Below are 16,796 nucleotides of genomic sequence, written 5' to 3' on the forward strand. Positions count from 1 at the left end.
AGCTTAATGGAATTTAACTGGTGCTTTTTTTTTTTTAATCCAGAGAATCATTCTTCCAGACTCTTAGAGACTGGCCCTGGCAGTGAAAAAGGAGGCTGAAGTACTTAATTTATGTTAGATACCATATCTCAGGGTAGTTTAAGTCAGAGGAACACACTGGGACTTGCTGCTCATCATCTCAGTAGAAAATGGTTTGCAGCACTGCCCTTACACAGACACTGATTCTTCCAAAGTAACAAATTGCTTTACATTATGGGAGTCTGGCATTCAGAAGATGTACATTTGGTTTCTTGCATCAAAATGAAAAATGTCTTGTGCATTGTTAAGCCTTTTTAGTAGGTATATTAAGATCTAATCATATAGCTGAGATAATGACTTTGCTTGCTAGCAATCAATGTTGAAACAGCACACGATACAAGGGAGGGAAATATAGCTTAAGATTCTTTTTCTCATTTTATGAAATACAGAACTCTCTGCAGATCTTACACTTACCACTGTGACTGGGTGACAGGCTGTAAAACATGAGGGATATTTGTTGTTTGTTTGTGAAGGGCTTTTTTTGTTTTGGTTTTTGGTTGGTTGGTTGGTTTGGGTTTTGTTTATTTGGTTTGGGTTTTTGCTTGTTTGGTTTGGGTCACCATATTTTCAAACTATCTGGCTAGTGCAGACTGAGAGCATTAAGATTCCTGTAAAACAAGGGTTTGGGTAATGAATTTCAATTTCAATTATTTCTGGTTTCTCAGCTTTGAGAACAGTCTCTAGCCTATGAAGATGTTTCTTACCACCACAAGATTGTGATCTAAATTCAAACCAGGAGCTCTAAAAAGCAGAGATATGCAGTCAAGCTCTAAAAAGCCTGTTTAGAAAGAACATTAAATTCTGCACCTGAAAAGCAAACTCAACTCGGCATAAACTCCCTCAGAGTAAAGCCCCGCTTTGGCTCGCTCTTGTTCTATAAAACCGAACAGTGAATAATTCAAATGTTTCATTAATTTTGTAGGAATGGGATAATGTTAAAGCAGTGCAAGTCTATAGCCTGAAATGCCTGGCGCAGGGGAAGAGCAGAAGGCTTGGCTGGGGCTGGAATTGACCCCTCGGGAGCGCAGGGGTTTGTGAGAGGAGCAAGGACAGCCTGTGGGGAAATGCCGGCCCTGAAGCAGCAGCAGGGGAAGGCAGAAGCAGATTAGGGATATCCAGAACAATCTGCCCAGTGCTGTGCTGCATCACCTGCCCAGCGGCACAGATATCCTCTCCTTTCCCCGTCTCTAACCCGTTCTTTCCCCCTGCAGCCAGGAACCGCCGCGTTCCACGAGCGCTCCACTGTCTGTGCACAAGGGCAGGGTTCAGGAGCAAGAGCCTGGTTAGGGACACGGCCGGTTCTGTACCTCGGCACACGCAGGGGCTGCTCCGGTCCTGCTGCCAGAGCCGGGACGGGAGACACTGGGGGAGCTGAGGGCACTGAGGGCCGGGGCGCGCGGCGGGAGCGGCGCGGGAAGGCGGGAGCGCCGTGAGGGGAGCAGGGCAGCGCCGTGAGGGGAGCAGGGCAGCGCCGTGAGGGCAGCGCCGGCGCATGGCAGCTCCGGCCGGCCCCGGCCCCGGCCCCGGCTCCTCGGTGGCCTCACAGCTCCTGCGGCTGCAGGGGCCACCAGTGCCTGCTCCGGGCCGTGGACACACACCAGGAAAGGGCCACAGCTCAGGGGCTGACGGTCACGACCAGCTCCTTGTCTGACTTTGCTCTAGAGCTACAGTGAGGAACATACCAGAACATTCCTGCAAGTCTCTTCTAAACAGTTGCTGCTCTTGTTATTCTACATATATACCTCTACACACACATATAGATACACATATATGTGAAAGGAGACAGGTTATTTGTTTCGAGAGTCCAGCCTCTCTCTGCAGTGCCTGCAGTGGCTGCAGTGTTTCAGGTGGTTCAGGTGGTTCAGGTGGTTCCTTACATGTCCTCCCTCATTTCCACCTGCAAACTCCAGAGTTCGATGTCCTCCCATCCCCTGCAGCCCCGCTGTGGCCCCGTTATGGGTCTGTCACTGCTGTCCTGGTGTGATGGTGAGGGTTCCCTGCCAAGGACAACGCTCTTAGACTGCTCTGGCATGACCTTTTTTCCTGACAAATTCAGGTTAGTTGTGATTTTCATCTGTAAGTTTCTTGTCGTTTGAAAGACACATATTTGCTAGCATGGTTGAAGGGTTTTTCTTGGAATTCAGGATAGCTGGCTGACTTTTAAAATATTTCATATTTCCCTCTCTCTTAAAAAAAAAAAAAAAAAAAGAGGAAAAAGGTATGTACCTTCTAGTCTTTGCAAATCTTCATCCATTTTCTGTCATAACCTAGAACGAACTGTGGCAGGTTTTCTTAAAATAATGATTCATCTTATTACAACCTAGGTTGCTCCTTTTAGTTTCTCATATTTGACCTAAAGAGAAAATGACTAAGTTTTTGATCACAAAAACACAGACCAGACTGGTAGGCTTTGAAAATGAGAACCTTCTTCAAGGAGATTAAGCTTTTTCCCACATTTGTCCATTTTGTAAACACACGTCCATTTCATAAATACACAATTGTCCAACTCATAAATAAACATCCACTAGATTTGTTATACCAGCATTCTTTAGCACAAACTCAGCATTTTTTGCTTCATGCAAACAAAATTAACTAACTCAGCTGTTGTAATCCAGCTTTCTGGAGTAGATATACTGAGTGGAGAACAAACTGATTAAAAATGAATAGAGGAATCCTACTGGAAAAGTGAGCTTTTCCAGAGGGGACACTATGAAGGACAGCAAGTGTTATCTAGGCCAGAAGGGAGGGACTGGACTTTCTTCATCACATAGTATCAAATGCAGGATAATATAAGCAGACTTAATATGTAAAATGGTGTGAACTGTTCACAGTATGGAAATGAATGAAATCTGAGCTGCTGGAACAAATGGTGTGTGGAGACTCTGCAGTGGAGGCTGAATCAATTCCTAGACCAGAGCTGGTTGGTTACAGGGGAATAGCTGAAATTTCACTTTTATAGACATATAGTAATTATATGCAAAACGTGATTTATGGGAATGCTTTAGTGTTTACTGCTTATCTCCAACTGCGCTTTAGCGGTCCTGTTGAGAATAACATAAAATGTAACATTTTGTTCCTGTGCAATAAATGGTAATTAGAAAACAAATTTAATTTAAAGCCAGCTTGGGTTTTGCTGTTTACAATATGTAACAGACAATGACAAAGTGTACAGTATCTATGAATGAGAGATTAAAAAAATAATGAAGAAATGTTAATAAAAGGATCACTTTTCATTACATAACACACTCAGTACAAATGAACACATCCTTAGGTGGGTTGCACAGGTTTAACTACCTATTTCAGTTCTAAGTAGGCAGCATTTGAAGTGATACACTGCATCCTTTGCTTGCCATCCCAGTGCACCACATTGCCACTTGCTTTTCAACGATTATCTAGCTCCCCTATCATCCCTAGTTTATTTAATTCTATGTTTTGCCTTGTTTTAAAACTACAGAGCATAACATATCTACTCTAGTGGAGACTTGATGCCAGCCTAAGAACCTTTTGTTGAAATATTATTTTAATACATTATGGTCCTTACTCTGCTGCTCTCTGTAAATTATCCAAACTCATTACTGAGCCAAAGTCAGTGTTTGAGCTGCCATAAGTTGTTCCTCTGCATGGCAGAAAGAAGAAGAGCTTATATTATAGTAATCTGGCTAAATGAAGATTAGAGGTGGCATCTGTCTGTTATAGCTCTCTGGATATATTTCCAAAGTGATATTTAGAAAAGACAGAAAGAAGAGACTATGGTAAGCTTAATTCTTGCTTTCAGTTCCAGTTTTTTGATGCAGAATTGTCTTCCAAGTATCTGGTTAATTTTAAAGGGAAGCAATTTACTTTTAAATCTCCAGAATGGCAAGTGGGGAATCTGCTTTGTTAGGGAGACAATTATGTTTTGTTTATTGACTGATAATATCAGTGGTAGAATTCAAAATGTGGGTTAAAAACTAAGTTTTGAAGGCTGGAAGATTGAAAGAAATGAGAGTTAAAATAAAACCAGAAAGACTCTTAAGGCATATCAGTGAAAAGAACCAGGAGAAAGTCATCACCCAGATATTTCTCTTGTAATGCCTGACCTGCAGCAGCCTCACCATCTGGTGTTTAGGTCTAAACATTTTGAAGTCAGACTGTATTTTTCTTGAAATGATGTTTTATTTATATTTTAAATGAATGTTCCTTCAGCATTCCCGCACAGAACTCAAGCATTTGCAGAAAGACACAGATCTGTTTCTGCCCTACCTAAATTGAACATTTTATTAGAAAAACCCCAACTGTTCAGCAATTGTCGACATGTCTGCCATTTCTATGTTTTATCTTAGAATTCTATTCTACTTAGAGTATTTCTAAGTAAAATTCTTACTGGTTTTAGCCTTAGGTTTTTTGCTCTGTGCCCTTCTGTAACTGGTGGTGAAGGAAAGGGGGTTCCAAAGACAGACGGCTAAAACTAATTGAAGAGGAGTCATCAACACTTTGGAAAACTGGACATACATTGGGCCGCTTTTGACTTGCCTTGGAAAAATCCATCCACTAGAAAACCATGCATGCTGAACAGGAGCAGAAAAATCAATCCTCCAAACAAAATCACAATAAAGAAAAACATGTCTTTTCATTCAAATTCACCATATGGAACTGCCTAAGTGCCTTAAAATCACCCCATTTTAAGTAGAGCCACTGCCTTAGACACCGAGCTTCACAAACTTGTTTGCAAGTACAATTCATGACCCATTTCTCCTCTTTAGTCCTGGTTTTGGGTAAAAGTCTCTTCTGGTTCTATCTGAAAAAATAAGTCTCTAGAGCTAAAGTTGGCATGTCCAGTATGTTGCCACATCAAGAATGTCAACGCTACGAGGTGAAAAGATCACCACTACACCACTAAAAAGCCCCAAACCCCCACCCTAAACACAACCAAAAAAAAAAAAAATCCATTAAGTTTTGCCACAGTATGAAACTGTCTCTTGCTTCACAGCAAATTAGTGTTACCTTGTTGCATGGGCACAACGTACCTTAGATACATAATGACCCAAATGAGTCACTCTTTATGGCAGTGAGAATAATCTCTGACGTGCCTTAATGCAACGAACTACTGTTTTGATTAAGACCTAGATTGCCATGGCCTGTCTGATAACTTCTACCAAGGGCTAATTTTCACAATAAAGATGAGCTTTTAATCAAAGTTTTCTACACTCTGCAGGGAAAAGCTTCTGATATAATCTTTATGAGGATTACTGGCTGCCTCCTCCAGTGTGCAGGGTAAGGCCATAAGCCTCTTTGATCAGCACAGGAAGCAAATCCACTCTGCACAAAAGGTGTAACTTCCTAGTTCTCTACTGTCGCCCTGTCCCCTTACAGCTGCTTGCGTAGCAAAACTGACACCTCACCAACTCCAAATCTCAAAATTCATGTCAGAGACTGCTGTCTAGTGAAGGCAAACTCAGACTTCTGAAACTCTGTCAAGCTTTAACTGATTGGCTTTCCAGAACAGTTACATTCATTAGACTCAGTTTCCTCTGTCCCAGATGAGCTAAATAAAAACAACTCGACAGCAAGTGAATATTTAATTTATATTTCATTATCAGACTCACTAGATATGGCCAGAAATGGAAACTGGAAGAATTTTATCTACTACGCTTAAAAATGCAGTTTGAGGATAGTATGTGTAGTAAAAATTATGTTCTACAATTAATGAATGACATGAAACAACTTTCCAGAGGAGTGTCAGTAACAGAGAACCTCATACGACCTACACCTCTTTCTGTTTTTTGGGACATCACAGAGAGAGTATCCCTTGGATTAGAGTAGCTTGTGTGAAGAGTGAGCTCCCCTCACCGCTGGAATGTGGTGCAAAGAAGTTCCTGACACAGCAGTGACAGCAGAAGAAGGTGCACAGAGAATGTCCTGCACTGCTGCACTGGCTGCAGGCCATGCAAGCATCATGGAGCTCTCCTGAAGCAAAGCTCCCATGGACATGGCTTGGGCAAGCTCAGAGTTCTGCTTTCCTGGTTCTTGGGCTCTGCTCTGCGCCCAGTCAACAGTCTGCTCACAGATGTGAACTTGAGCTGTGCCTGGAACTTCACCTTGCATTCCCTTTAGGTGGTTGAGACAAATTACCTCTCCTGGCCTGGCTGGTTTCCCTAAACCCACACTATCTCCCTGTGCTCGGTGTGCTGCAGCATTGCAGTGCCCTAAGGCAAGATTGGGCCATTTGTTTATATATAAACACATGGCACACTCCTCCCGCACAAGTGTTTGTTTTTGCATAGCTGGCAGATAACAGGGCTGTAAATTTTATTGCAAAATATTATAAACATAGATCTATGATTTTTTACCCCCAAGAATTGTGGTTTGGGTTGGATTCTGATCTCACTATTACCAATTTTTTAACTGATTTACCAATCATTTACCCGTGCATGACATTAGAGTAAAACTTTATGGGTTGCTTTTCAATAGCACTGGCATTACCTGTGGGTACTGTTTAACATAATATAAGCAATTTAAAAAAAAATCAGGCTATTTTTCAGCAAGATGCAAATGAAAATGATTAAAGTAATACATTTATTTCCATGATTTTTTACTTAGTTCCTTAGAATATATATCCCTACTGTATAATGAACATGACATTTTTCTGATGGTTTTATGAAAACAACTATTTCTGGTTTTCTCTATTCTGCACATTACTGGGTCATGTCTTTTTCCAGAAAATATCTCTCTGTAAATTACTGTTAACACATATTTCTTCCCATTGCTTTTCCTTCTAGAGTCAGAATTTACCACCACAGAGAACAGCTGCTGCTGCATTTTACTGCATTTATATTTGTATCACCAACTCAGCACTGGAAAACCTCTTTTTCAATGTGCATCATCAACATGTGAGTAATATCCTAACAGGGTTTAACTATTCCACACAGCTCTTTTGGGTTTACCTTAAAACTGCCATGTGACACATGCTGAATTAAGAACTATATTTCTTGTAAAGCTCACCTTTTATATCATGGCAGGTAAAGGGTGCACCTGTTTACTAGCACTAGTCAGAAGAAACTACAAAATGATCAGAGCCTTGAAATTTAGGTCCATTCTGAGAGTGTTTTCCGCCTAAATAATGACAGATTAAAGAGAAGACAGCTCCTGCTGAGTCTAAAAATCTGTATAATGAGGATAAAAAATATATATATACATATTTTTGTAATTAAATTCTGCTATTGCAATTATTTAAAGAGCCATCACAACTCAGCTGAAGTAGGTCTGTTCAGTGGGAATATGTGTTGACTCCTTTCTGCAGAAAGGTGAGGAGGGCTTATTGTTTCCTTGGGGGGCTGCACCGAGGAGATAATTACAAGCTGCAAGATATAATCACATGGACAGCTATGGAGTGCAGGGCAAAGCAGGGTGATGGTGTTTCCACCAGTACCTTTGATTGCAGGATAGGAACTGCACTGAGTTACAATTTTTAACCAACACAATAACCCAGGTATGCTGTGTCCTTGTCCTCTCTGTGACTGTCAGCTGTCATGGTAACACTGCTGTGCAGAATAAAGGGAAAGAAATTTTAAAGTCTCTTAACAGGGAGAAATCTGACTTTTGCTCACACCCTTGCCAGTGATTTTTTTAAAGTGACCTCAAACACTCTCGTTTGTAACACCAGCTGACTGCTTCACCTCAGATACATCCATTCATTCCAAACCTCAGTTTCCAAAGGAACAAAATGCAAATACATGCATAATTTACAGGAAGTTGACACTTTGCAGGGAAGCCTAATGAAGACAGTTTTAAAATGCATTTTCCTTCCTTTGGAAGCAAAACATACACTGGACACAAAGGAAAACATCATTCTGCATTTAACATGTACAGAATTATTCTCTGTCACACATGAGCAGTGTTCAAATGTAAGTATAAACCAGACAGAGCACCAAGTTTGGAATGCCAATCCATGTAACTGTAATTGCTGTGAGAGATTAATTGTTCGCACTGCAGCTTTACCAGGCAAATGGACTTTTTTTGTGGATTTCTTTACCTTAATTGAGCTGTGCTCCCAAGTTCAGACCATCTCTTGCTTCAGTCCCCTTCAGTTCCAGCCAGGCAAGCTCCCCTATAAAAAAACCAAACAAATAATTTTGTAAGATACTAAGGAAAAGCTGTGTGTCTGAGCAAAAGACCTGACTGTTAGGCCTTATTAAATAGCCTTTGTTTTTTCACAGTATGTGGAAAATGCCTTCAGTCTTTGCCTGAGTTACTGGCATTTGTTTGCTCATAGTTTCAGACTGAAGCCATAAGCTTTTAAACTTGGGTAAGACATGACATGTAGGATGCATAAATCATCTCTTTCTGCAGTTGTGGTCAGGGCATTGTGAGAGCACAGGGAATTGCTGTGATGGTCTCATGGTACCTCCTGCCTGCTCTCTCCTGGCAGGGAAGTACACAGACTGATGTTAGATTTCAGAAGTGTACAGTGGCTTTTTTAGTGTTTCAAAATTAAATAACTGGAAAAAGCATGTAAAAACCTGGAACTTCTGGCAGATTTTTCAGTAGGTCTCTCTGCACTATCAGACAAATTGCTCCTATGCTGTAAGTGTTGGTGAATTTGGATAAAGCAGTCCAAGAACTCTGTGACGAAAACCTGGTTTTCAGGTGCATTTTCCTTTTAAAGGGTAATTTAAAGAATGAGGATATTCTTTTCTTTTCAATGGTGTAAACAAAAAAATCATGTTATTGATCAGAGGGTGATTTTAATTAGGTGCTGTAGTTACTACAGTGGGCTCCATCTGGAGACACAGCAGAGCGCCATTGGAATGATTGCAGCAGGAGCAGACATTGTCCACCTAGGTTTTACCCACAACAAATAAAATTAGTGCAACCCTACAGATACCCAGGCTCTAGAACTCTGCAGAAATACAGCCAACACAAGTGGGTGTCAGTATTTCACTGGGTGGGGTACAAGCAGATACATTCACTTTACTTTAAATTTGTAATGTAGTTTAGCTATACTGACAGTTAATAACCAGCAATTGGCAAAAGCAGTAAATTCTGTTCCTTTACATGAACTCTGATGCAGTTTCATAAGCAACCTTTAAAACTTGGCTGTTCCCTTGCTTGTATTTAATTACATGTGCATTTAATTTTGATTGTTAATTTGTGCACGGCTCATTTTCTCTGTTCTAGCAATGTAATTATCCCATTCTCATAAAATAACTGTCAAGTCCAAAGTGCCTGTGTCTCCTTTCCAGCCTGAGTGTGCATCTACAGTAGATGGTTAAAGCTTGCAAAGACCCAGGGACAGAGTGAATCTTAAGTGTTTGCTGCTCTCATTTCAGGTGTGAACCTGAATCAGAGTAAATTGTATGTCTCTGTTCATCAGCTGTGGGAAAAAATAGTGAGCAAGAAGGACCATGTTGAAATTTATGTAACAAAGCCTATCTCCCTTCCCCTAACACATACTGTTAAAAAAACCCAAAAATTTGTGATGATTTGAAACTGCTTGAAATTTTCTTTTTTAAACATTTTTCCTTGGAAGATATGATGAAAGTGAACCATGGAGCATTTACCCAAATACAGAATTAGTCTAGAATTATAAGAGACCACGGATGAAGCTTTGTGACAAACCTTGGCAGCAATTTTAATTTGAGCAGTTCCAGAGTTATTTCCCAGTCCCTGTCTGTTCAGTTTCATGCTTTCTCCAAAAAGTACTGCTCCTGCCATTAAATCCTCCAGCTTATTATAGGAATATGTGAAGCAGTCAGTGGATTCAGGATAAAATACAAACAACCCTTGCTTTTGTTTTGGGTTGTTATTTTTTCCTTACTGGGAAAACATTGAGTTCAACAAGGACAACTTGGAGGCAATAGAGTGGGGCTTCAAATTTAATTTTCATAGAACTTCAGGAGTACCTATAGGTTAGCACTTGCTTTACCTGACGTGATTCAAATCCAGCATGTACATATCCCCAGAATTATTTGCACATAGTACACAGATCTGTGTTTTTTATCCATACAACTGCCCACTGAAATCTAATATCAAACTTTTTAATAAATTTGGGTGAAAATTTCCTTTACAAATATAATCTGCAACCTTAAACTAGTTAACAGATGAACAATCTCAATAAATAGTAAAAATGTAGTAATAAAGCAGACAGCTTCACTGTCAGATCAGATAGATAAGAATAATGATACCCCAACACCCCCCAGGAACTCTCAAAGTCATGCAGAAACTACTGTGACACTAAAGTTCAAAATTTACAGGGAGTAGTTAATACTTCTGCTGTCACTTGTGTCAAAAACTCCTAAACTTGGAAAATTCTCAAGTTGCAGCCTTTTTGTTTGCTGTCCATGCTCCAGGGTTTAGGCCAGTCCTTTCTCTGTCATGTTTGTTGGTGTTACTACCCCTGTATTTGGGATAACAGGACACTCCAGCCATCACCTGTTCCACATGGCAACAAGGAAATAACAGCAGTATTAAAGGATTAATCTGACCACAGTTGGTGGCTTCTGTTTCGTTTGGGTTCCAAAATGTTCATGTTTCTATCACTGCATTTCTAACTTTGCTTTTGTGTAAGTAGACCTGACCTATGCTATCCACAGCCTGCTTGACTGCTTCATTTTCATATTATCAGTTATGATCAACAGATTTTTCCACAGCTATGACCTTATTTTTCCCCTTCTGTGCAGGGCTAGGAATGTTAAATTCCCTTCGATAGAGGGGGAAAAAAAGGTCCTGATTGGCAGTGGTCTGAGGACTTTCACCCTTTAAGGGCTACCTTACTTGCCAGGGGATAAAAGACCTGGCCTGTTTGCATATTTATTTGCATAAATACTATCTGCAAAAATTGCATGAAGTTGCAACATTTGATTAAATGCTAACATCAAAAATCAATTGAATTTACAATATTTGCTTTAAACAACACACTATATGAAAACCAGAAATAACATATTACAAGCAAATCTGCAGGTGACTTACATTGTCTTATCCTTGTTTGAGGGCAGGAAATTATATGTTCTTTGGCTGCATCTATTTTATATCAAAGTGATTTAAAAATATTGAAGCATACACACAACAGGAAAACAATGACTGCTCTGCATGCCCATCTCTTGCAGAGTATGTCACATGGTTTGGCACAGGTCTGCTTAAGGTGAATGGAGACAAGATGAGATAAATCCAAATGTGAAAACAACCTTGCTTCATAACTAGCCAGATTTAGCTCATATTTAAAACTTCCAAACAGAACAGGAGATGACTTTGTCCTCCTGGAAAAATATTCAGGTTCTGTCAGCTTTGAATTTTCCCCTAGAATAAACCTGGCATCAATGGAACTTAATGCTTACACCAAGTAAGAAGTGAACATTGATTACTAATGAGGCCACATGTCAGGTGACATATATGATAAAATAGTCCCAGTACAAAACACAGCTCTTTCTGAGCTGTATCTGTGTGTTGTCTGCTGTGGCAGTGTGAATGGGGATGGTTTTCAGTGCCAAGGGAAAAACAATCACCTGAGTGTGCTAGTTCTGAGAACCTGTGATTTTAGAACACACAAGACTGACCCTGGAACCTATAGAAAACAACAGTAAGTTTTCTATAGGTGACATGAAAAGTGTCAGATGAATTTTGCTGTAAAGATGTCCTGTTATGGAGAGGGAGAGAGATCAAACATTCTATAGAAATCAGTAAGGATCATGTAGCATCCCAGGAACCAATAGTTTTCAACACTTGCATTTGTACGCAGGGTGCATGTTTGTTCACCATCTTTCTAAGTGGTACTTAGTCCACATGAGGAGACATGTGTCTCCTTTAGCATGTTTGCATAGTCAACCTGATGGATTGGATATGAACAAATCCAATAAAATTAAATAAAAAATAAAGCTCATCTTATCTGACATTAAAGTATGTCTAATCTATTTAAATTAAAGAAAGATGTGTGATAAAGCCAGCTTATTAATATTAATTTTAAGTCATCTGGGTAGAATTTTTTCATTAAGATATTTCCCATTAATATATATAATATGAAAAAAAATCCAGAATTCTCACCTCTGGGATAATGTTACCTATTTCACTGCAGAAGGGCAATCATCATTCAGGTTCAGAGGTTAAAGAGGTATGAGCATCCCAAATGAGTATCTCCAGTCTGGCAAAATTAAGGAGCAAGTCCAGGACAATTCCTCACACCTGAGCTAAATAGGGCTGCTCACAGCTGTTGCAGGCCTGGGGTAGGGAAGGATCTTGGAATGCCCTCATTGCAGCTTTAGCCACACTGACCCCTACAAAGAAGCAGACAGCAAAAGTGAATAAATATGAAAACCCTCATCCTTTCTTCTTCCATTCAAGAATTGTGTTAAACTGGTTTGGTGATTTTTTATTACAGTAAGACCTCTAATTAGTGATCTGCCCACTTGTGATGCAGTAAATTGCATGTACATCATATGGGCACAACAGTTTAAGTCAAGTTAGATGATGGGTTTATCAGCATTAAACAACCAGGTTCCCAGTTGGCAAGGGAAAAAGATATCCCTCCACCTTCTTTGAACTTCTTGCATTCTTAACATTCCTTCCATAAATCATTTAATAGCTGTCCTATTCATAGGAAAATGTATTGCTGAAGTTAAACAGTGGTTTTTTTCTCTCCACTCTCATTGGAGAGAAGCATAATAAATTATGCCTGATTTGCATGCAAGTTTGCATACACAAAACTCCTGTCATGAACTAGCAAACAATAAGCTGCTCATGTCAGAACACACTGTGCAAACAGCATCAAATAGCCACTGAGCTGTATTATTACCCTGCTGTGCTGTGGAACTGAGACTTCTCCACACAAATCTAAAGCTCCACAAATGCAACAGAAAGGATAAACCCAGCAGCTTTCTATCTGTCACTGTGTTGCAGTCCAAATAACCTCCACTGCTTTGTGGGACATCTTGACTCCAGGGAACTTCTGAGTCCCAGATGAACTTGTATGCAGAATGTATAAAAATGCTTCCTGATGACAAAAGTCAGTTTTCCATGTGGTGCCTGGAAGCATCCATCATTCAGGTACTGGGCAATGCACAGTTAACTTCTCTGGGTCATATTGCCATGAAATCAGCATTTCAATATGTGCAGATTGCTTCTGCAGTTGGGGGCTTTGCAGGGATAAAGTGTGTTACTAATCCAGCTGGATGTGCTGCTGTCATAGGTCAGCTACACACGATTTCAAACACTGGGTAAAACTCTCCTGATGTGTCATAGTTATATCAGAGCTTCTGACAACTCTTCATGCAGAGTTTGATGCTAACACCTGTTACTGCCTGCTTACCTTACTCACCTTCTGGAGTCTGCCAGAGGAACCGAAGCAAGGGGAACTAATTAGTGTAACTCATCACTGGTAACGAGGAGGCAGCAGGACAGATCTTCAGCTGCAAAGGATTGAAGGGGGGAGTTGGAGTGGTTCAGGGCAGTTACAAAATCAAAGCATGCCCAACATGAAGAATACTGCTGGCTGTTTTTGTCATGTAGTGAAAACACTTTTTAAAAAATTAGAATGGCTACTTTTAGAGTTGGCTCACCTTGCCACCTTCCTTCTTAAAGGATATCATATGCTGCACAAAGCTAAAACCACTTTGCTGCAAAGACAGTGGTAGAGGAATGCTTTTAGGATTTAAAATAAATCAAAACCATGCTGAGGTAAAGCACAATTTATGTTGCAATTTAGCTAACACAAGACATGTAAAAATTCATTTTAGAGAGGTATTCTGAAAATTAATTTGCACAGAATATCAGCAGGCAGGATATTGGGCAAGTACACTTAGGAAGGGCTGTTTGGGTAGATCACAGTCCTTACCACCTTAGAACTAGACTTGCAGCATAAATAAGAAAAACTAAAGTGTCTTTCTGTGCAGGTGGTGACAGCCCTGCAGGTTTTTAGCCCATAACAAACAACAGCTGAGATGTATTTAATACAATACCTCCAGGACTTGCAGCTGTGAGCACTTAAAGCAGGGAAAGCTAGAGGTTCCAAGAAATGTACAGCAGGCTTTTGGTTCATCTATCACAGATGCAGAGGTGTGAGTACTTACGCAAAAAATCACACAGGTCCAGGGCAGCTCTTCCTAAAATCCTTTAGAAAAAGTTGTAAGGATTGCTGCAAAGTACTACAAACTGGAAGTGTTAGGAATTGGCAAACCTACTGGGAAGAAGTTAATTGTTTCCTCCCCTGGGAATGCTTTCATATGAAGCAACAAAGAAACTATTGACACTACTGAACAGTGAAGAATTTCATAGTGTATTCCCTTATGAGAGAAAGCTTAATGCATTGTAATTCAGAGTGAATCTGGCCAAGTACCCATTGCTGTTAACGGGAGAAGTAAATACTGTGAGGCCTGAAACGTGATTTTCCTATACAGGGGTACCTGTGCCACACCTCTTTGTGTTATCTTTGAATAAGCTGTAATGTTTAAGGTCATCAGTTCATCATCTGGAAGCTCAGGGACTTGGAATCTTGCAGTTAAACCCAAATCTTTAAACTTTGTGGCTTAAATGTCTTGAATTACAGATGGGGCTCCAACTGGACTGCTGGGGCACAAAGGACTCTAAACAGGTCTAAACAGACCCTGCAGGACTCCAGGATTGCAGCTGATCCCATAATTAGGTGGAACAACCCTGAGGTATTAGGGATCCCTGTGTTCCCAAACCTCTGCTGTGAACCCCAAATTGGTCCTCTCACTGGCACTAGAGCCAGGGGTGAAGAATCACAGACTCCAGGGCTGCAGACCCAGGACAGAGAACAGGGAAACTGTGGAGTAAGAACCCAGAAGGTGCTTAGAAGGTGCTTCTAATGGGATCAGTGACGGTGAAGCTGTCCCAGGATTCAGCAACAATATACTTCAGACTGACGTAGGACCTTGCTACTCATTAATCATTAGTCAAGACATGCTGCCTGCCAGTGAAAGCTTCCAGTGTTTGCAGTTTTGCTGTGATATAGAAGGAAAGCAAGCAGTAACCTATCCTGGCCACTTTAAGGTTGGATGTGTTTGTGGTGAGATAGGAGAAGCCATTAAGGGTTAACATTTAAACCAGGAACAAGTAATTGCAGAGTCATGAAACATGGTGTCCACGGTGGTATGTGAAGACAGCTGTATTTCAACACAAAACACACTCTAAGAATGAAATGATCAATCAAAAATCTTAACAGAGAAAGCTGTTCAGAGTTCTTGAAGCCCAGATTCTCCTTTTGAGCAGCACCAGTAAATACATTAACTAATCAGACTACAGGTCTATAAATATCATGGATATTTTAAATATATTTTAGTTATAGGTCCTACATTAGTGGCTTCTTTAATAGCATACTTAAAACCAACCAAACAAAATAAAAGGCAAAAAAAATCCCCCAAACCCAGATGCTTTTCCGTCCAACACCCTTATATTGATCATACTGGTAAACGACAGGAATAGGAGCATTACCTTTGAAAGACTAGTGCTGCTGCTCATACAAGAATAGTTGCTAAGCTTCCCTTCAGGTGCTTCACTGATGTGCAGGAGCTCCAAAAATGTATTGACATGGCTGGTTACCAAAACCTGCTCTCTCTGGAAAACACAAAAACACAGATGAAGATTTGTTTCATTACAAAGTAGTTCTGTTTTAAGGAGAAATAGGATTATAATGTATGCAATCATTTTTCCACTCCTCCCTGAAGAACAGCTTCACCAGCTGAGCTGACATGCCAAGCCAGCTGAATGGTTTTAGGGGAAACAATTCCTTGGTGTTCAGGGAAGCCACTGGAGAACATACCTTTGTCAGTGGAGAACTGGCATTTCAGCAGCACTTCCTCCTAATGCAGAAGCCAAAAGTAGCATTGGGCTGACAGCATCTGGGAAGCAATGAGGCACAAACTTCTGCACACCTGTATGGAGTTCCTGTTATTATTTGGGGTTGGGAACTAGGAGAGTCAAACAAAATCCTGAATGACAAAGGAGTTGATTTTTACTCTCTACTGTCATTTAGCACTGTCATTCTTACTTTTTTTCCTGCACTTTTACTCTCCAAGTCCATAGTGGAGCATTTTCTGTTTCACCACTTAAGAAAACACTTCCTCTGAGTTTGTGGACTATATATTCCACAGGAACTATAGTTCTGGGCAATTTATTGTATGTCTGCTGAACCCAAGGCATAAGCACAGTGACTGAACACATTTCTCAGTTTTAACATGAGCAAACCTTTATGACAAATGCTGCCACTGCTGAGTTGCAGGGTATATTACAGCCCACCCACCAGGCTGAGATTCTGCAAGGGTTGCAAAATTCTGAGTTACAGCTCAGCCCCAGCATGTGTCTGACCAGAGAAACTTACAGTGATGGCACAAGGACACCACCAGAAGGGCATTTTCTTTTTTTATTGAACAGAAATGTTAGTAGTGTAGGTAGGCTTCAACTCTCAAGTGGCAATTTATTATAGTGGATCTAAAACTAGGAAAAGTCAGAGCAACCTTGATAGTGAAAAACTTGAAACATAATAAGGAGGTAGGCAGGAAAATTGCAGTCATATTGGCTAATTGACATGTGAAAAGAGTCTGCTTTCTGAAATTTTAAATGATTGGCACCACTTTACTCCAGCAGGGAAACTCCAAGGGTGATTTTTATTTAGTGATCCAATTTTGCATAATAGCAGCCAATTATATTTGCCAGGCATGCAAATGCTGATTGCCTGGACATGTCACCTCAGGATCTGACCTTCTGGGACTGTTACCCTCCTCTTCCTCACA

General features: G+C 40.4%; 1 protein-coding gene and 1 long non-coding RNA gene across 8 annotated transcripts in view; one reads left to right on the plus strand and one right to left on the minus strand.

Annotated features, from left to right (window-relative positions):
* Positions 1-15,908, minus strand: part of C13H5orf58 (chromosome 13 C5orf58 homolog) — an 81,558-nt gene extending 65,650 nt beyond the window's left edge. For 3 of the 6 annotated variants that reach the window (XM_085073414.1, XM_085073415.1, XM_085073412.1), the window contains exons 1-5: positions 15,827-15,908; positions 15,499-15,621; positions 13,364-13,454; positions 12,094-12,323; positions 8,090-8,164 (exon numbers count right to left, since the gene is read on the minus strand). The gene's annotated coding sequence lies outside the window, so the exon portion shown is untranslated. Of the gene's footprint in view, positions 1-1,385; positions 1,506-8,089; positions 8,165-12,093; positions 12,324-13,363; positions 13,471-15,498; positions 15,622-15,826 lie in introns of those variants that run through there. The other 3 variants (XM_085073413.1, XM_085073416.1, XM_085073417.1) reach the window with 3 other exon arrangements.
* Positions 1,439-16,744, plus strand: LOC146431114 (uncharacterized). 2 transcript variants are annotated; one of them, XR_014854856.1, is made up of 4 exons: positions 1,439-2,134; positions 5,273-5,331; positions 6,837-6,947; positions 14,591-16,744. It is a non-coding gene; the product is annotated as an uncharacterized LOC146431114 (long non-coding RNA). The 2 variants fall into 2 exon arrangements; XR_014854857.1 differs by lacking the exon at positions 5,273-5,331.
* Positions 16,745-16,796: the final 52 nt, after the last annotated feature.

This window comes from Lichenostomus cassidix, chromosome 13 (genome assembly GCF_008360975.1).
Source record: "Lichenostomus cassidix isolate B80296 chromosome 13, HeHo_3.0, whole genome shotgun sequence".
Taxonomy (NCBI): Eukaryota; Metazoa; Chordata; class Aves; order Passeriformes; family Meliphagidae; genus Lichenostomus; species Lichenostomus cassidix.